At 40.5% G+C, this 16,175-nt stretch overlaps 1 pseudogene; it reads left to right on the plus strand.

Annotated features, from left to right (window-relative positions):
- The first annotated feature begins 14,236 nt into the window (after positions 1-14,236).
- On the plus strand, positions 14,237-16,175 carry LOC128563349 (lisH domain-containing protein ARMC9-like; annotated as a pseudogene).

Consider the following 16,175-nt stretch of genomic DNA (forward strand, 5'->3'; position numbering starts at 1 on the left):
ACTACAGGCACCCGCCACAACGCCCGGCTATTTTTTGGTTGCAGCCGTCATTGTTGTTGGGTGGGCCCAGGCTGGATTCGAACCCGCCAGCTCAGGTGTATGTGGCTGGCACCTTAGCCGCTTGAGCCACAGGCACCGAGCCTGAAATTCCCCTTTTAACTTTATTTGTGTTTGGCAGCCATCATCCTGAGTTTGTTTTACATCTTTCTGAGTCCTTGGGGTGCAGCACAAGCCTGTGTCTTCATTTTCTTTTTTTATTTCTTTATTCTGATGGTTGCCAACCTCTGTAAGATGAGTTTTATGTGCTTGAAGGCTTAAGAATGATTTCTGCTTATATATTTCAAAGTTAAAATTTTATTTTGAATATAAGATTTTTTATAAGGCACACCCAAAGGAAACCATATTTCTTTCTTTCTTTTCTTTTCTTTTTTCCAAGACAGAGTCTCAAATTGTCACCCTGGGTAGAGTGCTATGGTGTCACAGCTCGCAGCAACCTCAAACTCTTGGACTCAAGTGATTCTCTTGCCTCAGGCTCCCTACCTAGTAGCTGGGACTACAGGTTTCTGCCAGAACTCTTGGCTTTCGGCTTTTTTTTTTGTTTCCATTGTTTTATCTGGCCTGGACTAGGTTCAATCCTGCTAGCCTCAGTGTATGTGGCTGACACCCTAGCCACTGAGCTACAGGTGCTGCCCGGAAAAGCTGATGGGATCCTGATATCAATATAGAAACCATTTTTTTGTTTACCAAAAAAGCTTATTGTTGAAAATAACAAAATGGCAAAATTATAAAGAAATTGAGTTCATTAAGGGGTGGTTTTATGAAATTTAGAGAATGTGAATTGCTAGAATGTATAAATGGTTGCTCAGTATTTTCTTTAATTGCAAGTATTTATTTATTTATTTAACATATATAAATATATATCTATCTACATATATATTTTTTTGAGACAGTCTCACTGTGTCACCCTCAGTAAAGTGCAGTGGGATCACAGCTCACAGCAACCTCAAACTCTTGGGCTCAAGCTATTCTCTTGCCTTAGCCTCCCAAGTAGCTGGGACTACAGGTGCCCAGTACAGAGCCTGGCTATTTTTTTTGTTGTTGTGCAGTTGTCATTGTTGTTTAGCTGGCCTGGGCTGGGTTGGAACCGACCAGTCTGGATGTATATGGCTGGCACGGTAACCACTGTGCTATGGGCACCGAGCCTATTCGTAAATATTAAGTGCCTTGTAAGACATTATGTTAAGGGCTAAAGATCAATTTTTTTTTTATTAAATCATAGCCGTGTACGTTAATGTGATCGTGGGGCACCATATACTGGTTTTATAGACCGTTTGACACATTTTCATCACACTGGTTAACATAGCCTTCCTGGCATTTTCTTAGTTATTGTGTTAAGACGTTTATATTTGGGCGGCGCCTGTGGCTCAGTGAGTAGGGCGCCGGCCCCATATGCCGAGGGTGGCGGGTTCAAACTCAGCCCTGGCCAAACTGCAAAAAAAAAAATAGCCTGTCGTTGTGGCGTGTACCTGTAGTCCCAGCTGCTCCGGAGGCTGAGGCAAAAGAATCGCGTAAGCCCAGGAGTTAGAGCTTGCTGTGAGATGTGTGAGTGAGCCACGGCACTCTACCTGAGGGCAGTACGGTGAGAGTCTGTCTCTACAAAAAAAAAAAAAAAAACATTTATATTCTACGTTTACTAAGTTTCACATGTACCCTTGTAAGATGCACCACAGGTGTAATCCCAGCAATCACCCTCCCTCTGCCCATCCTCCCCCCTCCCTCCCCTGTCTCTCCCCCTTCCTCATCCCCATATTCTTAGGTTATAACTGGGTTATAGCTTTCATATGAAAGCCATAAATTAGTTTCATAGTAGGGCTGAGTATATTGGATACTTTTTCTTCCATTCTTGAGATACTTTAGTAAGAAAAATATCACAGCTCTATCCATGTAAACAACAAAGAGGTAAAGTCTCCATCTTTCTTTAAGGCTGCATAATATTCCATGGTGTACATACACCACAATTTATTAATCCATTCGTGGATTGATGGGCACTTGGGCTTTTTCCATGACTTAGCAATTAGGAATTGGGCTGCAATAAATATTCTGGTACAAACATCTTTGTTATGATGTGATTTTTGGTCTTCTGGGCATATATCTAGTAGAGGAATTATAGGATTGAATGACTGATCTATTTTTAGGTCTCTAAGTGTTCTCCAAACATCTTCCCAAAAGGAATATATTAATTTGCATTCCCACCAGCAGTGCAGAAGTATTCCCTTTTCTCCACATCCACGCCAACATCTCTGGTCTTAGGATTTTGTGATATGGGCTAATCTTACTGGAGTTAGATGATATCTCAAAGTAGTTTTGATTTGCATTTCTCTGATGATTAAGGATGATGAGCATTAAGGATGATGAGTATTAATTTGCATTCCCACCAGGAAGGCATGATCCTTCCCTTAAACAGCTTAGATAGAAACTCCTTTTTTTTTTTTAAGACAGAGTCTCACTTTATCGCCCCTGGTAGAGTGCCATGGTGTCATAGCTCACAGCAACCTCAGACTCTTGGGCTCAAGCAATTCTCTTGCTTCAGGCTTCCAAGTACCTGGGACTATAAAGTCTGGCTATTTTTAGAGGTGGGGTCTTGTTCCTGTTCAGGCTGGTATTGAACCTCTAAGCTCAAGCAGTCTACCTACCTTGGCCTCCTAGAGTGCTAGGATTACAGGAGTGAGCCACCACATCTGGCCTAGCTATAAACTTCTTTTATTACTCAATATTTACCTCTGCTTATTGAAGACAAATAAGTTTGTACAAAATAAAAAGACTACTTCCTATTTCAGTCCCAGTCTTTGAGTTCTACTGAAGTCCAGATTTCCTATCTACCCAGGTCTTTTTATAAGCCTTGTTGTCATGTCAGCTGTCCAGGATATTTTTCTTAAGAGCTAATCCCTAGATAGGTTGGGAATCTCTTTGCTCTTGAAACAACCTGTGAGTTCTTTGCTGTTAGTACCCTTGGTGTGCCTGTATGTAGTGATTTGTTTAAATTTCTTCTCCACTAGAACGTGAAGTTCTTTTTTTTTCCTTTTTATTTATTTATTTTTTATTGAGACAGAGTCTCACTTTGTGGCCCTCGGTAGAGTGCCATGGCATCATAGGTCACAGCAACCTCCAACTCTTGGGCTTAAGAGATTCTCTTGCCTCAGCCTCCCAAGTAGCTGGAACTACAGGCACCCGGCACAACGCCTGGCTTTTTTCTGGTAGAGATGGGGTGTCACTCTGGCTCAGGCTGGTCTCGAACCTCTGAGTCCAGGGTAGCCCACCTGCCTCTGCCTCCCAGAGTGCTAGGATTATAGGCGTGAGCCACCCTGCCCAGCCTAGAATGTGAACTTCTTGAGGATAGTTACCAGGTATTAATGAAACATTTTTGTATTTCCAGTGCCTTGCACATTTTAAAGTGTATAATAGATGATTAATGAATGAATAAATGAATGCTTGTATGCCATTTTCACCTGAGTGACTTCTTTTAGAAAGGCTATTCAATATTAGGTTAAAGCTTTTAAATATCACTTACTGTATCACTGAAACTTCTAAATTATCAAGGATTCCAAATTAGGTAGAATAATTTTGTTAGCTAGCTTCCCACGCCCTTTCTTTTTTAGACGACCATCACAAAGTGGTATAGCTGGAAGGATCTCTTATAGATCATGAGATAAAGAAAGGGGGCATTTGTGTGAGGTCAGAAAGCCAGAAAGCGGCACAGGCAAGATCCAGAGTTAGGAGACTACTCCAGTGTCCTTTGCTGTGGCAGGCCGTTATACTAGTAGGAGTCGTCATGGTGACTGTGCTGTTATTTGAGTTCCTATCTATACGGTAGTGCCTTTTATCTCTATTTTGCAAGACGAGGCCATTTTCCTGAGTCTCATAGCTAATCCAGGGCAGAATCAGACTTGCCAGGTCGTCCGTCTTCAGAGCTCATTCCCTCAGCTCTTTACTGTCTGCTTTGTGTGTAAACATAGGATGCCTTTAAAAGCAGAGTTCACGGCATTGGTCGTAAAACCCAACATCTCCTCAGTCAGTCCGATGATTCTTTCCTCTGCCCCACACTGTTGAGGATAGTGTCTTTTTGGATGATTTTTCATGAAGAGCAAAATGATAGAAATGGGAATAGTTCAGTTTAATACTTATTTTGGAGACTAAAGCTTTTCATTTTATTATCTCAGCATTAAGGGTTTCTCTGAATTTCTAATTGAAATTTCTTTTTAATTACAACAGATATGTTTGTGTAAGTTCTTCATTAGAGAGATTTTAAAAATGCCTACTATAATTCTTACACAATATCTCAACCTTATAAAAATTCTTGGCACTTAATCCTATAATGGCATGGTACACATTTTAGTCTTTTCTGGAATTTTTTCAGATATTTGCATGCTTAATGTTGATCTAAAAAAATGAAGCTTGGAATTGTTCCTAAATTCTGACTGCTGCTGAACTTCTTGTTTGATTGCAGACTTTTTTCTTTCTCTTTCCGTATAGGGCCTCACACTGGGATTTCAAAACTGTTTAGTTAGTGATGAACTAGAAAGTCTGTAGCGCTTAGTGCAGCGCGGTCTATAGCTCATTGAAAAAAGAAAACTCCCTCTGTTATCATAGTGGTCTCCAAAAGTAAAACATCTTTAATAAATCCACAGAAGAATTTAAAGCTCCTTCCATACAGTCATTAAAATTTTCTTTTAGGGGCAGTGCCTGTGGCTCAGTGAGTAGGGCGCCAGCCCCATATACCAAGGGTGGCAGATTCAAACCCGGCCCCGTCCAAACTGCAACAACAACAAAAAAAATAGCCGGGTGTTGTGGTGGGCACCTGTAATCCCAGCTACTCGGGAGGCTGAGACAAGAGAATCGCCTAAGCCCAACAGCTGGAGGTTGCTGTGAGCTGTCATGCCAGGGCATTCTACCCAGGGCAACAAACTGAGACTCTGTCTCAAAAAAAAAAAAAAAAAATTTCTTTTAAAGGCAGCACCCATAGTTCAGTGGGTAGGGCGCCAGCCACATACACCAAGGCTGGTGGGTTTGACCCGGCAGGGGCCAGCTAAACAATAATGGAAACTACAACACAAAAATCGCCGGGTGTTGTGGCAGAAACCTGTAGTCCCAGCTACTAGGGAGGCTGAGGCAAGAGAATCGCTTAAGCCCAAGAGTTTGAGGTTGCTGTGAGCTGTGATGCTACAGCACTCTGTAGCTCAGAGGGTAACATAGTAAGACTCTGCCTCCAAGGAGAAAAAAAAAATTTTCTTTTAATATTCCCAATGCAGTCATTCATATTAGTTCTTCCTCCCATGTTCCTAAGTCCAGCTCTCAAGAAATAACTGTTTTTCAAGCACAGTTTTTTATTTTTTATTTTTTTTAAACAGAGTCTGACTATATCACCCATGGTAGAGTGCTGTGGCATCACAGCTCACAGCAACCTCAAAACTCTTGGGCTTAAGCGATTCTATTGCCTCAGCCTCCCAAGTAGCTGGGACTATAGGTGCCCACCACAATGCCTGACTATTTCTTGGTTGCAGTTTACATTGTTGTTTAACAGGTCGAGGCTGGGCTCAAACCTGCCAGCTTCGGTGTATGTGGCCAGCACCCTACTCAGTAAGCTTCAGGCCCAAGCCTCAAGTACAGTTTTTAATGTAATCCTCACATGTGCGTTGTCTGGTGACATGAAAAAATGTCCTTGGAAGAATCTTACAAGATACCTGAAATTCTTCAGAGAATTCATAGTTGACAAAAAATGTACCAAGTGCATCAGTCCAAAAGTCCGCACCTAATTTTATATTTGTTCTTTAACAGCCATACTTAACATATAAGAAGTAGAAATAAACCTACGTGACTGGAAATAACCCATCAGTTTGGGGACAAATGGTGTACTTTAAATCCTTTATTGAGTGGATTTACTAAACCAAAATTCATTATTCAGTGACATACTGTTTGTGGGTTTTTATTCAGATATTCACTATTAGGAGGCACTTTATCAAGTCACATTTCTTCAGTTTTTTCTGTATATTTCTTAAGTATTAGGGTTTAGGATGATGGCTTTTTAACCCCACATTTAATAAAAATAATAGCAGCTAATGATTACATCCTAACCATCTGCCAGACATTCTGCTATAAGCTTATATGCATTACTGTGTGTCTCATTTAATCATATAGCAGCATTTTGACATATGAATACTGTTTGTATCCCCATTTTAAAGTAAGGATTTAAGTCTTAGAAAGGTTTAAGGTCATCTAATAAGTACCAGAGACAAGATACTTAGGTAAAGTTTTCTAATTCAAAGAAAGGCTTATGCTTCACATTTATTACTAAACTGCTATTATATGACCCTCAATTATCAACAAATAAAATACTTAGAAGATGCTGTACAAGTACTTGTTAGGACAATGTACCTATACATTTTCAAGGGCGTTTTTAACAATGAGGGTTAAACCAGAGTTTTGGTAATACTCAGTTAATCAATTAATCACTATTCCCCAGTTGCAAAGGATTTCCAGTAATACTTATTTTTGTCATTTGTTTTTTAAAAGTTAGCATGATAGTTATTAGTGTTCATTTTTATTCATTACTTGACAGTACATGAGGAGTTAGACAAAGCAAAGTAGTTTTCTAAGTTTTGTAGTTGAATGTATTCACAATCCAAAATAGATAGCTTTTAAGTTATTTTGGAAGCTACGTTATCTGATTTATGTTAATTATTGGATTTATAGATGTATATTTCTGAGCATTTATTCCTCATTGTAACCAAGAAGCATGAATTGAGAAATAGATACTTAATCAAAATGTACCGTCTGTACCTGTTTATTCTTATGTAATTGTATTGATGATAGTTACATAATCTGACATAAATAAACCGAAGGTCTTATATTTCTCTTAATAGATTTTATTAAACAAAGAAGAGCAGGACTGAATGAATTTATTCAAAACCTGGTTAGGCATCCAGAGCTCTATAACCAGTAAGTCATTATCATTGTATTCTGAAGGGATGCTGAAACCAAATCTAAGAATGTTAAATAAGCCTCACACAGATTTTATCTCTTCTGTGAAATCGTGCTGTATACTAGGTATGTTTGTAAATTCTTCCTGGAGCATTTCCTCCCTGATGTTCTTAATTCCCTTTGCCCTTCATCAACTTGTTTTCTTTTCTTTCTTCCATTTGTATTTGAATTAGTTTTACAGATTAAACTTGAAATAAATTTGCATAATGCAGTTAAAATATTTTACTAATTATTTGATACTATGTTTGTGCCTTCAAAAAGCATTTAAGTGCCCATTGCCTGCTTTGGGAATGTAAAACTAAATGACTTCCATCCCAGGGCGGCGCCTGTGGCTGAAGGAGTAGGGCGCCGGTCCCATATGCCGGAGGTGGCGGGTTCAAACCCAGCCCCGGCCAAAAACCACACAAAAAAAAATGACTTCCATCCCTTTCATCCCTTCTAGAGGCATGGGTTCCCAGCCCAGTGGGAGAGTCAGACGTATAAACAAGTAATTGAAGCTGGGTAGTTTCTATGGTAGAGATGTCAGAAGATAACAGAAAAATATGTGGCCCTCTTTTTTGAGGATGTCAAGGAAAGCCTTCTAGGACTTAATGCATGTATAATCATTCAAGAAAAAAAGGTAGGGAGAACATTCAGGTAAAGGGAGGAGTACATGTAACAGAGGATGCAAAAACCCGGAACCTCGAGGCCACTTATAACATTCCATGGTGACTGGAACAGGGTAGGGTTTTGGAAAGGAGATGAGGCTGATGGCGTTGGTAGGGTCAGGCACACATGCCCCCAGCCTTTTTTCTAGCTGCAGCAGTGTTCTGTTGACCCACAGAAGGCCTCTAGTCTTTCTCAGCATAGTATTGTAGGCAGATGAAGGCACTTTCCCAGGCCTGGCTGCCCTGTTGGCCCATGCCTGTAATCTCAGCTCTTTGGAAGGCCGAGGTTGGGGGATCACTCAAGGCCAGAAATTTGAGACCAGCCTGAGTATAGCAAGACTTGTCTCTAGAAAATTAAAAAAATTAGCCAGGTGTGGTAGCACTTGTAGTCCCAGCTCCTCAGGAAGACACAGGATTGCTTGAACCCCATTTAAAAATGGTTTGATGGTGAGCTACTATGGCACCACTGTACTCCGGCCTGACTGACATAGCAAGACCTTGTCTGTAAAAAATAAGAAAGAAGGGTGGCGCTTGTGGCTCAACGGAGTAGGGCGCTGGCCCCATATGCCAGAGGTGGCGGGTTTAAAAACCCAGCCCCAGCCAAAAACTGCAAAAAAAAAAAAAAAGAAGAAGAAGAAGAAAGAAAGAAATACCTGTGAAAACATTGGTAGATCTGTGGCTTAGTTTATGTTTTTATTTTTGAGTCTAGTAGTTGGTTCATAGTGATTACCTTTATTGTCCTTGGTAATTTAATATATGTTACAGTACTTACATTGTTTTGTATGTATAAAGTATTATATTCTAAGAAGAAATAAAGAGGGTAAAGTAAAATATCTGTGGAGCTTTTCCACACCTTACTTAGCTATGTAAATGCAGAAGTTGCTTTATATAGATAGGGATGTAAACACAAAACACTTAAATAATATTTTCAGAAGTACAACACTGAAGGACTGTGTTTTTTAGCACTTGTTCTAAAAACCATGATTACCATTTATATAGTTCTTCATAGTTCAAAGAAGGCATCAACTCTTTTTTTTTTTTTTTTTGAGACATAGTTTTGCTTTGTCACCCTCGGTAGAGTGCCGTGGCATCACAGCTCACAGCAAGCTAAAACTCTTGGGCTTAAGCAATTCTCTTGCCTCAACCTCCCAAGTAGCTGAGACTACAGGTGCCCGCCACAATACCCGGCTATTTGTTGTTGCAGATGTCATTGATGTTTAGCTGGCCTGGGCTGGGATCGAACCCGCCACCCTTGCTGTATATAGCTGGTGCCCTACCCACTGAGCTACAGGCACAAAGCCAACTTCCACTCTTTTTTAATTTACTTAATTTATTAAGTTACTAAAAATACTAAAACTGATTCTTCCCTGACAAGATCGTCTGCCCAGAGCTATGGATTTCCCCTGATGCTCACAGGTAGGACAAGGGTCAAGGAGGTCTTGCCCCTGGATTAACCAGTGCAGTTCGAGCAGGGGTCTTCACATGAAATTGAATTCCCTTTCTAGTCTGTTCCTTAATGAAGACTTTTTTCTTTCTTTCTTTTTTTTTTTTTCTTTGAGACAGAGTCTTGTCTCAGTCAGTTGCTCTGGGTTAAGCTCCATGATGTCATAGCTCGCAACAACCTCCAACTCTTGGGCTCAAGCAAACCTCTTGCCTCAGCTTCCTGAGTAGCTGGGCCTACTGGCACCTGCCACAATGCCCAGCTAATTTAGCAAAGATTCTTTTACAGTTTGGCTCTTAGTGGAATTACTTGGTTAAACATTATGCCTTTTCCTGAGGACAAGTTCTATGCTATCTTCAGTTTAGATGTACCCTTCTAACCGCCAGTCTTGGCTCTGTGCACTGGCTGTTACTCTGAAATGGTATATGACTGGCTTCTTTGAAATATATTCCATGCATTCAAAGCTTTAATCTGTTCTGTTTTGACAGAGCTGACTTGGAATAAGTATACAAATGATGAGGGTGGTGATTATTCTAATATTTTTAATTGTTACTCAGAAGTTCTAATGCTATATATATAATAAATACTAAATATTCTGAATCTTGAAGTGTAGTATTACAAAGATGTTATATTTGACATTAAAATTCAACTAAAAGCAACTTGATTATTTAAAATCGCCAATTTATAAAACATTGTACTGTAAAATATACAGTTCTTGAGCATACAACTCAATGGATTTTTCTATACTTTTGCCCCCTGTAGCCGCCGCCAGTACATTCAAGATAGAGAACATTTCCAGCACCCCCAGAATAGCCAGGAGTTTTTTAAACTTAATTTTTTAACTGACATTTTCTTTGTAATAAAAGTGACCTTTCATATTTTCTCGATCCCTTCTCTTCTTAACAGAACTTTAATTTTCATGCTCTTCATTTGATATCTTCATTTAAAATAGTAAAGGTTTTTTTTTTTTTTTTTTTTTTTGTAGAGACAGAGTCTCACTGTACCACCCTTGGGTACAGTGCCATGGCGTCACACGGCTCACAGCAACCTCTAACTCTTGGGCTTATATGATTCTCTTGCCACAGCCTCCCGAGGAGCTGGTACTACAGGCACCCACCACAACGCCCGGCTATTTTTTTGTTGCAGTTTGGCCGGGGCTGGGTTTGAACCCGCCACCCTCGGCGTATGGGGCCTGCGCCCTACTCACTGAGCCTCAGGCGCTGCCTTAAAATAGTAAGATTGCAAGAAGCCAATCAAGCCTTTTATTACTATTGAGGAAATGTACTTTAAAAATAGCTTTACTTCAGTAGCTGGGCATTGTGGCGGGAGCCTATAGTCCCAGCTACTTGGGAGGCTGAGGCAAGAGAATCGCCTAAGCCCAAGAGCTGGAGGTTGCTGTGAGCTATGACGCCATGGCACTCTACCGCAGGTGACAAAGTGAGACTCTGTCTCTTAAAAAAAAAAAAAAAAGCTTTACTTCAATAGATAAAAGCTCATTTTTAAGATAACTTTATTAAAATCAAATTTAAAAATCATTAAAAAGTAGAATAAAATGTTATTAGTTTCTCTGACCTGTATATGGAGGAGGGTTGTCTGAGAATACTGGCAATGAATGATGTATCACAAAGTAAAACAATGAAAAATTTGAGTATTAAAAACTTCTCGTAAATCATAAATGAATTATCAATCGTAAATGAAAAATACAAAAATATTTTCCATAATAAAGATCAATAGAGAAGTAAAGTTAATATAGAAAGAACTCATGCAAATAATACCCTCAAGACACCAAAAGAAAAATAAAGCAAAAGAGCTGTTTACAAAAGAGGAGATACAAGTGGCTGATTAATTATTAGAAAAACTGAACATTTCCTTAAGAAATGAAAATGGCCAGATGCAGTGGCTCTTGCTTATAATCCTAGCACTTTGGGAGGCTGGGGCACAAGGATTGCTTGAGGCCAGGAGTTCAAAACCAGCACAGGTAAGACAGCAAGATTTTATCTCTACAAAAAATAAAAATAAAAATTAGCTTGTTGTGATTGCACATGATTGTGGCCCCAGCTATTTGGCAGGCTGAGGTGGAAGGATTGCTTGAGCCCTGGAATTTGAGTTTACAATGAGCTATGACCATGCCATTGTACTCTAGCCTGGGTGACCCTCAAAAAAATAAAGAAAGAAAGAAAAAAAATGGAAGCGTAAGATTCAGAAAAGTGCCCAGATGATGTCTATACAGCTCAACGAATGATCAGAAAGGGAACACACCTCAGTTGTCACTTTTACCCCCCACCAGGCCAAGAAATAAAACGTTATCAATACCCCTGAAGCCCCTCACACATCCTCTTTCAATCTCTGTGTCTTCTTTTCTTCCTAAAAGTAACTATTGTCCTGATTTTTAATAATATAGATTCGCCGCCTAGTTTTTAAACTGTATGTAAATAGAATCATACAATTTTTTTTCTCCAGCTGGCTTATTTTCAACAAGGTGAGAGTTACCCATGTTGTTCTATGGAGCTGTAATTTATTTCCTTTGCTATGTAATATTCCATTGTATGAATGTGCCACAGTAATCTGTTCTACTATTGATGCACACTTGAGTTGTTTCTGTTTTCTGGCTATTGTAAATTATATTGTCATTAAAAACTTTTGGTGCACACATGCAAACATTCTTTATGTATCTTGAAGCAGAACTTCTGGGTTATAGGATATGTATATGTTTAACCTTAGTGGATAATGTTGAATGGTTTTCCATAATGTTAGTACCAGTTTCATACTTCTACCATCAAATCACATTGCTTATCTCACCAGCACTTAGCATTGTTAGTCTTTCCATTTTAGTAAGTCGTTAGTTTCTTTAATTTGCATTTGCGTAATACCTTTTTAGAAAAATGCAGTTTTTCACTTACCAAATTATCAAAGATGTTAATATACAATGTGTATTTGTATATACCTTTAATGCAAACCAAGGCTGGGAGAGTTTTCAGGGTGTTCCTATACTGCTAATGGAGTGTAAATTGGTATAACCTCTCTGGAAATCACTTTAACAAATTATTTAATGCTGAAAAATTCTTTACAATTCTGACCAGTCATTTTATTTGTAAAAATCTGCAGTTTCGAGGCTGGTGGATTGCCTAGGTGCATGGGTTGAAGACCAGCCTGAGCTAGAGCAAGACCCAGTGTCTAAGTATAGCTGGGTGTTGTAGTGGGCGCCTGTCATCCCAGGTATTTGGGAGGCTGTGGCAAGAAAATTGCTTAAGCCCAAGACTTTGAGGTTGCTGTGAGCTATGATGCCACAGTACTCTACTGAGGTCAGCAAAATAAGGCTCTGTCTCAAAGAAAAAAAAAAATCTGTGCAGTTCTAACGTTAGCAGAAAGGTGGTCAATTGCAGTGTTATTTATAGTAATGAAATTGTATAGTAAAAAGTTGGAAGCCATCTATAGATCCTAAAGTAAAAGAATCATTCAGTAACATGTCTTTTTATTTTTTTCATTCAGTAACTTTTGGTGCACCCATATTATACAACATCATATATCTATCGAAAGTTACTGTTTATCAAGAGTTTTTTTAACAACATTGGCAAATGTTTATAATTAATTTTTAAGTGAAAAACATAAAAATTTAAATATAGCATGATCCTAATTATGCAGAGAACAAGACTGAAATAAAACATGCTAAAATGGTAATAGTGCTTGTGTGTGGTAAGATTAAAAATCCCCACCCCCTTTTATTGAGATAAAATTCAACATTTTAAGTATTTTAAAGTATATAATTCAGTGGTGTTTAATATAGTCACAATGCTGTTCAACCATCTTCAGCATCTAATTCTATTACTCCAAGTCTAATCTGATATTTTCATCCCCCCCACAAAAGAAACTATCTCCAAATTGTCTCTTCCTCCAACTTTTGAAACCACTATTCTATTCCTGTCTCTATAGATTTGCCTATTCTGAGTATATCAAAAATGAAATCATACGGGCAGTGCCGGTAGTTCAGTGGGTACAGCAACCGCCACATACACCAAGGATAGCGAATTTGAACCTGGCCTGAGCCTGCTAAAATCAACGATGACAACTGTAACTACAACCAAAAAATAGCTGGGCATTGTGGCGGGTGCCTGTAGTGCCAGCTACTCGGGAGGCTGAGGCAAGAGAATCGCTTAAGCCCAAGAGTTTGAGGTTGCTGTGAGCTGTGACGCTACAGCACTCTACCCAGGGTGACAGCTTGAGACTCAACCTCAAAAACTAAATAAATACAGTGAAATCATACAGTACGGTCTGGTTTCTCTTCAGAGTGGGTAAATCTTACTAAAGATTTCCGTGGAGAATGGGCAGCACCTGCAGCGCAGTGGGTAGAGTACGGGCCACGTACACCCAGGCTGGTGGGTCAAACCGGCCTGAGCCTGCTCAAATCAACGTGACTACTGCAACAACAACAAAATAAATAGTCGGGCACTGTGGCAGGCACCTGTGGTCCCAGCTGTTTGGGAGGCTGAAGCAAGAGAATTGCTTAAGCCCAAGGGATTGAGGTTGCTGTGAGCTGTGACACCACTCTACCCAGGGCGACATAGTAAAACTCTGTCTCAAAAAAAAGATTTCCGTGGAGAGGAACAAGTTGAGTTTTTAATCAATTTTTTGTGGTCTATCTTTGGCAAAGCTAATAATAAACAAATAGAATCAAATCAAATAGTCAAATCAAATGGAAACAAATAGAATAATAAATAAACAAATAGAAAAGGATCACAATATGTGATCCTTTCGGCTGGGTGTGGTGGCTCATGCCTGTAGTCCTAGCACTCTGGGAGGCTGAGTCGGGTGGATTGCCTGAGCTCATGTGTTTGAAACCGTCCTGAGTCAGAGCCAGACCTTGTCTCTAAGAAAAAAAAAAAAAAAAAAAAAAGGCTGGGTGTTGTGGCAGGCACCTGTAGTCCCAGCTACTTGGGAGGCTGAGGCAAGAGAATCACTTGATCATAAACCACATTTTGTTTATCCATTCATCCACTGATGGATATTTGGGGTGTTTCCACTTTTTAGCTATTATGAATAATGCTGTAGGGTGGAGGCTGGTCCGCGGCCGAAGTATTGACATTTTTCCTGTGAGAATTACCAGGAACAGTTCAATATGGGGGATATTCTGGCTCATGAATCTGAAATACTCGAACTAGTGAAAGAGTATTTAGATTTTGCTGAATTTGAAGATACCTTGAAAACATTTTCCAAAGAATGCAAAATAAAAGGAAAACCATTATGTAAAACAGCAGGTGGATCTTTACAGGACTCTAAATCATTGATAATTCAGAAGGCTCTTGTCTCTGCATTTGACAATGGAGACCAGAAGGCGTTCTTCAATTTATGGGAAGAACACATTCCCAGTTTCATCCAAAATGGTGACGCCCTTGCCCAGAAGTTGGAATTCTATCTTCACATCCATTTTGCCATCTATCCTCTGAAACATTCCGTAGGGAGACCGGACAGAGAGGAGCTGGAGGAAAGGATTTCTTACTTCAAAACCTACCTGGAGACCAAAGGAGCAGCGCTGAGCCAGACCACCGAGTTTCTTCCTTTCTATGCCCTTCCTTTTCTTCCCAACCCTATGGTACACCCTTCGTTTAAAGAACTCTTTCAGCGTTCCTGGACTCCAGAGTTAAAGTTGAAGTTGGAAAAGTTTCTAGCTTTAATATTTAAAGATAGCAACACGCTGAAGCTTTTAACAGTGTATAAGGAGAATGGACAAAGTAACAAAGAGATGTTGCAGCAGCTCCACCAGCAGCTGGTCAGAGCTGAACTTAGGTCAGTGACCTACCTGAGACGTACAGTAAGATCCAAGCAGACTACCACAATCTCATTGGAGTCACAGCAGAGCTGCCGGATTCTCTCAGGCCACAGTCAGTGGCAAGATGATCACTCCCGAGTACCTCCAGAGTGTCCGTGTCTGCCTCTTCAGCAACCAGATGTGGCAGAGCCTGGCTCATAGCGTGGACTTCACAAGGCCTGGGACGGCTTCCAGCATGTTACAAGCTTCCTTGGCACCCGTGAGACTGAAAGATGTCCCATTACCGCCCTCCCTGGATTATGAGAAACTGAAGAAGGATTTGATTTGGGGGAGTGATCGTTTAAAAGCCTTCTTGTTGCAGGCTCTGCGCTGGCGCTTGAGCACCTCCCGTCCTGGAGAGCAGAGGGAGGCGGTTCTGCAGGCCTACATCAGCAACGACCTCTTGGACTGTCATAGCCACAACCAGAGAAATGTGCTTCACTTGCTGCACGCAAAGAGTGAGGTGGTGCGGCAGTACATGGCCAGGCTCATCAACGCTTTTGCGTCACTAGCTGAAGGTCGCCTCTACCTTGCTCAGAACAAAATGGTGCTGTGGATGCTGGAGGGAAGGCTGAAGGAGGACAAGGATGTCATCACCCAGGATAATGTCCTTGGGGCCTTGCAAAAGTTCAGCCTCAGGCGCCCGCTGCATCGCTTCAAGATGGTCTCATCTTCTGGCTGATTGATATTCTGAAGGACTCTGATTGCCTGTCTGACTACACACTGGAGTTCTTAGTGGCTTTGCTTATGAACCTCTGCCTCCGGAATGCAGGGAAGAACATGTGTGCCAAGGTGGCAGGCCTCGTGCTCAAAGTCCTTTCAGATCTGCTTGGCCATAAAAGCCACGAGATCCAGCCGTATGTGAATGGAGCTCTGTACAGCATCCTTTCTATTCTGTCCATCCAGGAGGAAGTGAGAGCAATGGGGATGGAAGACATCCTACACTGCTTCATCAAAGAAGGCAACACTGAAATGATCCACCAGATTTTTTTTTTTTTTTCGTTTTTGGCTGGGACTGTGTTTGAACCCATCACTTCTGGCATATGGGACCGACGCCCTACTCCTTGAGCCACAGGCACCGCCCCGCCAGATAGAATTTATCATCAAGCAACTTAATTCTGGTCAGTTTAAGGCAACATTCCGGGATCTTTCTTGTGAATCATTCACAAGAAATGTACCGGAAAGATACATGGACTGTCTTATAGGGCCTTGTCATGCTTCTGCCAGCATTCATTCAAGAAGCATTTAG

Source organism: Nycticebus coucang, chromosome 13, assembly GCF_027406575.1.
Source record: "Nycticebus coucang isolate mNycCou1 chromosome 13, mNycCou1.pri, whole genome shotgun sequence".
NCBI classification, from domain to species: Eukaryota; Metazoa; Chordata; class Mammalia; order Primates; family Lorisidae; genus Nycticebus; species Nycticebus coucang.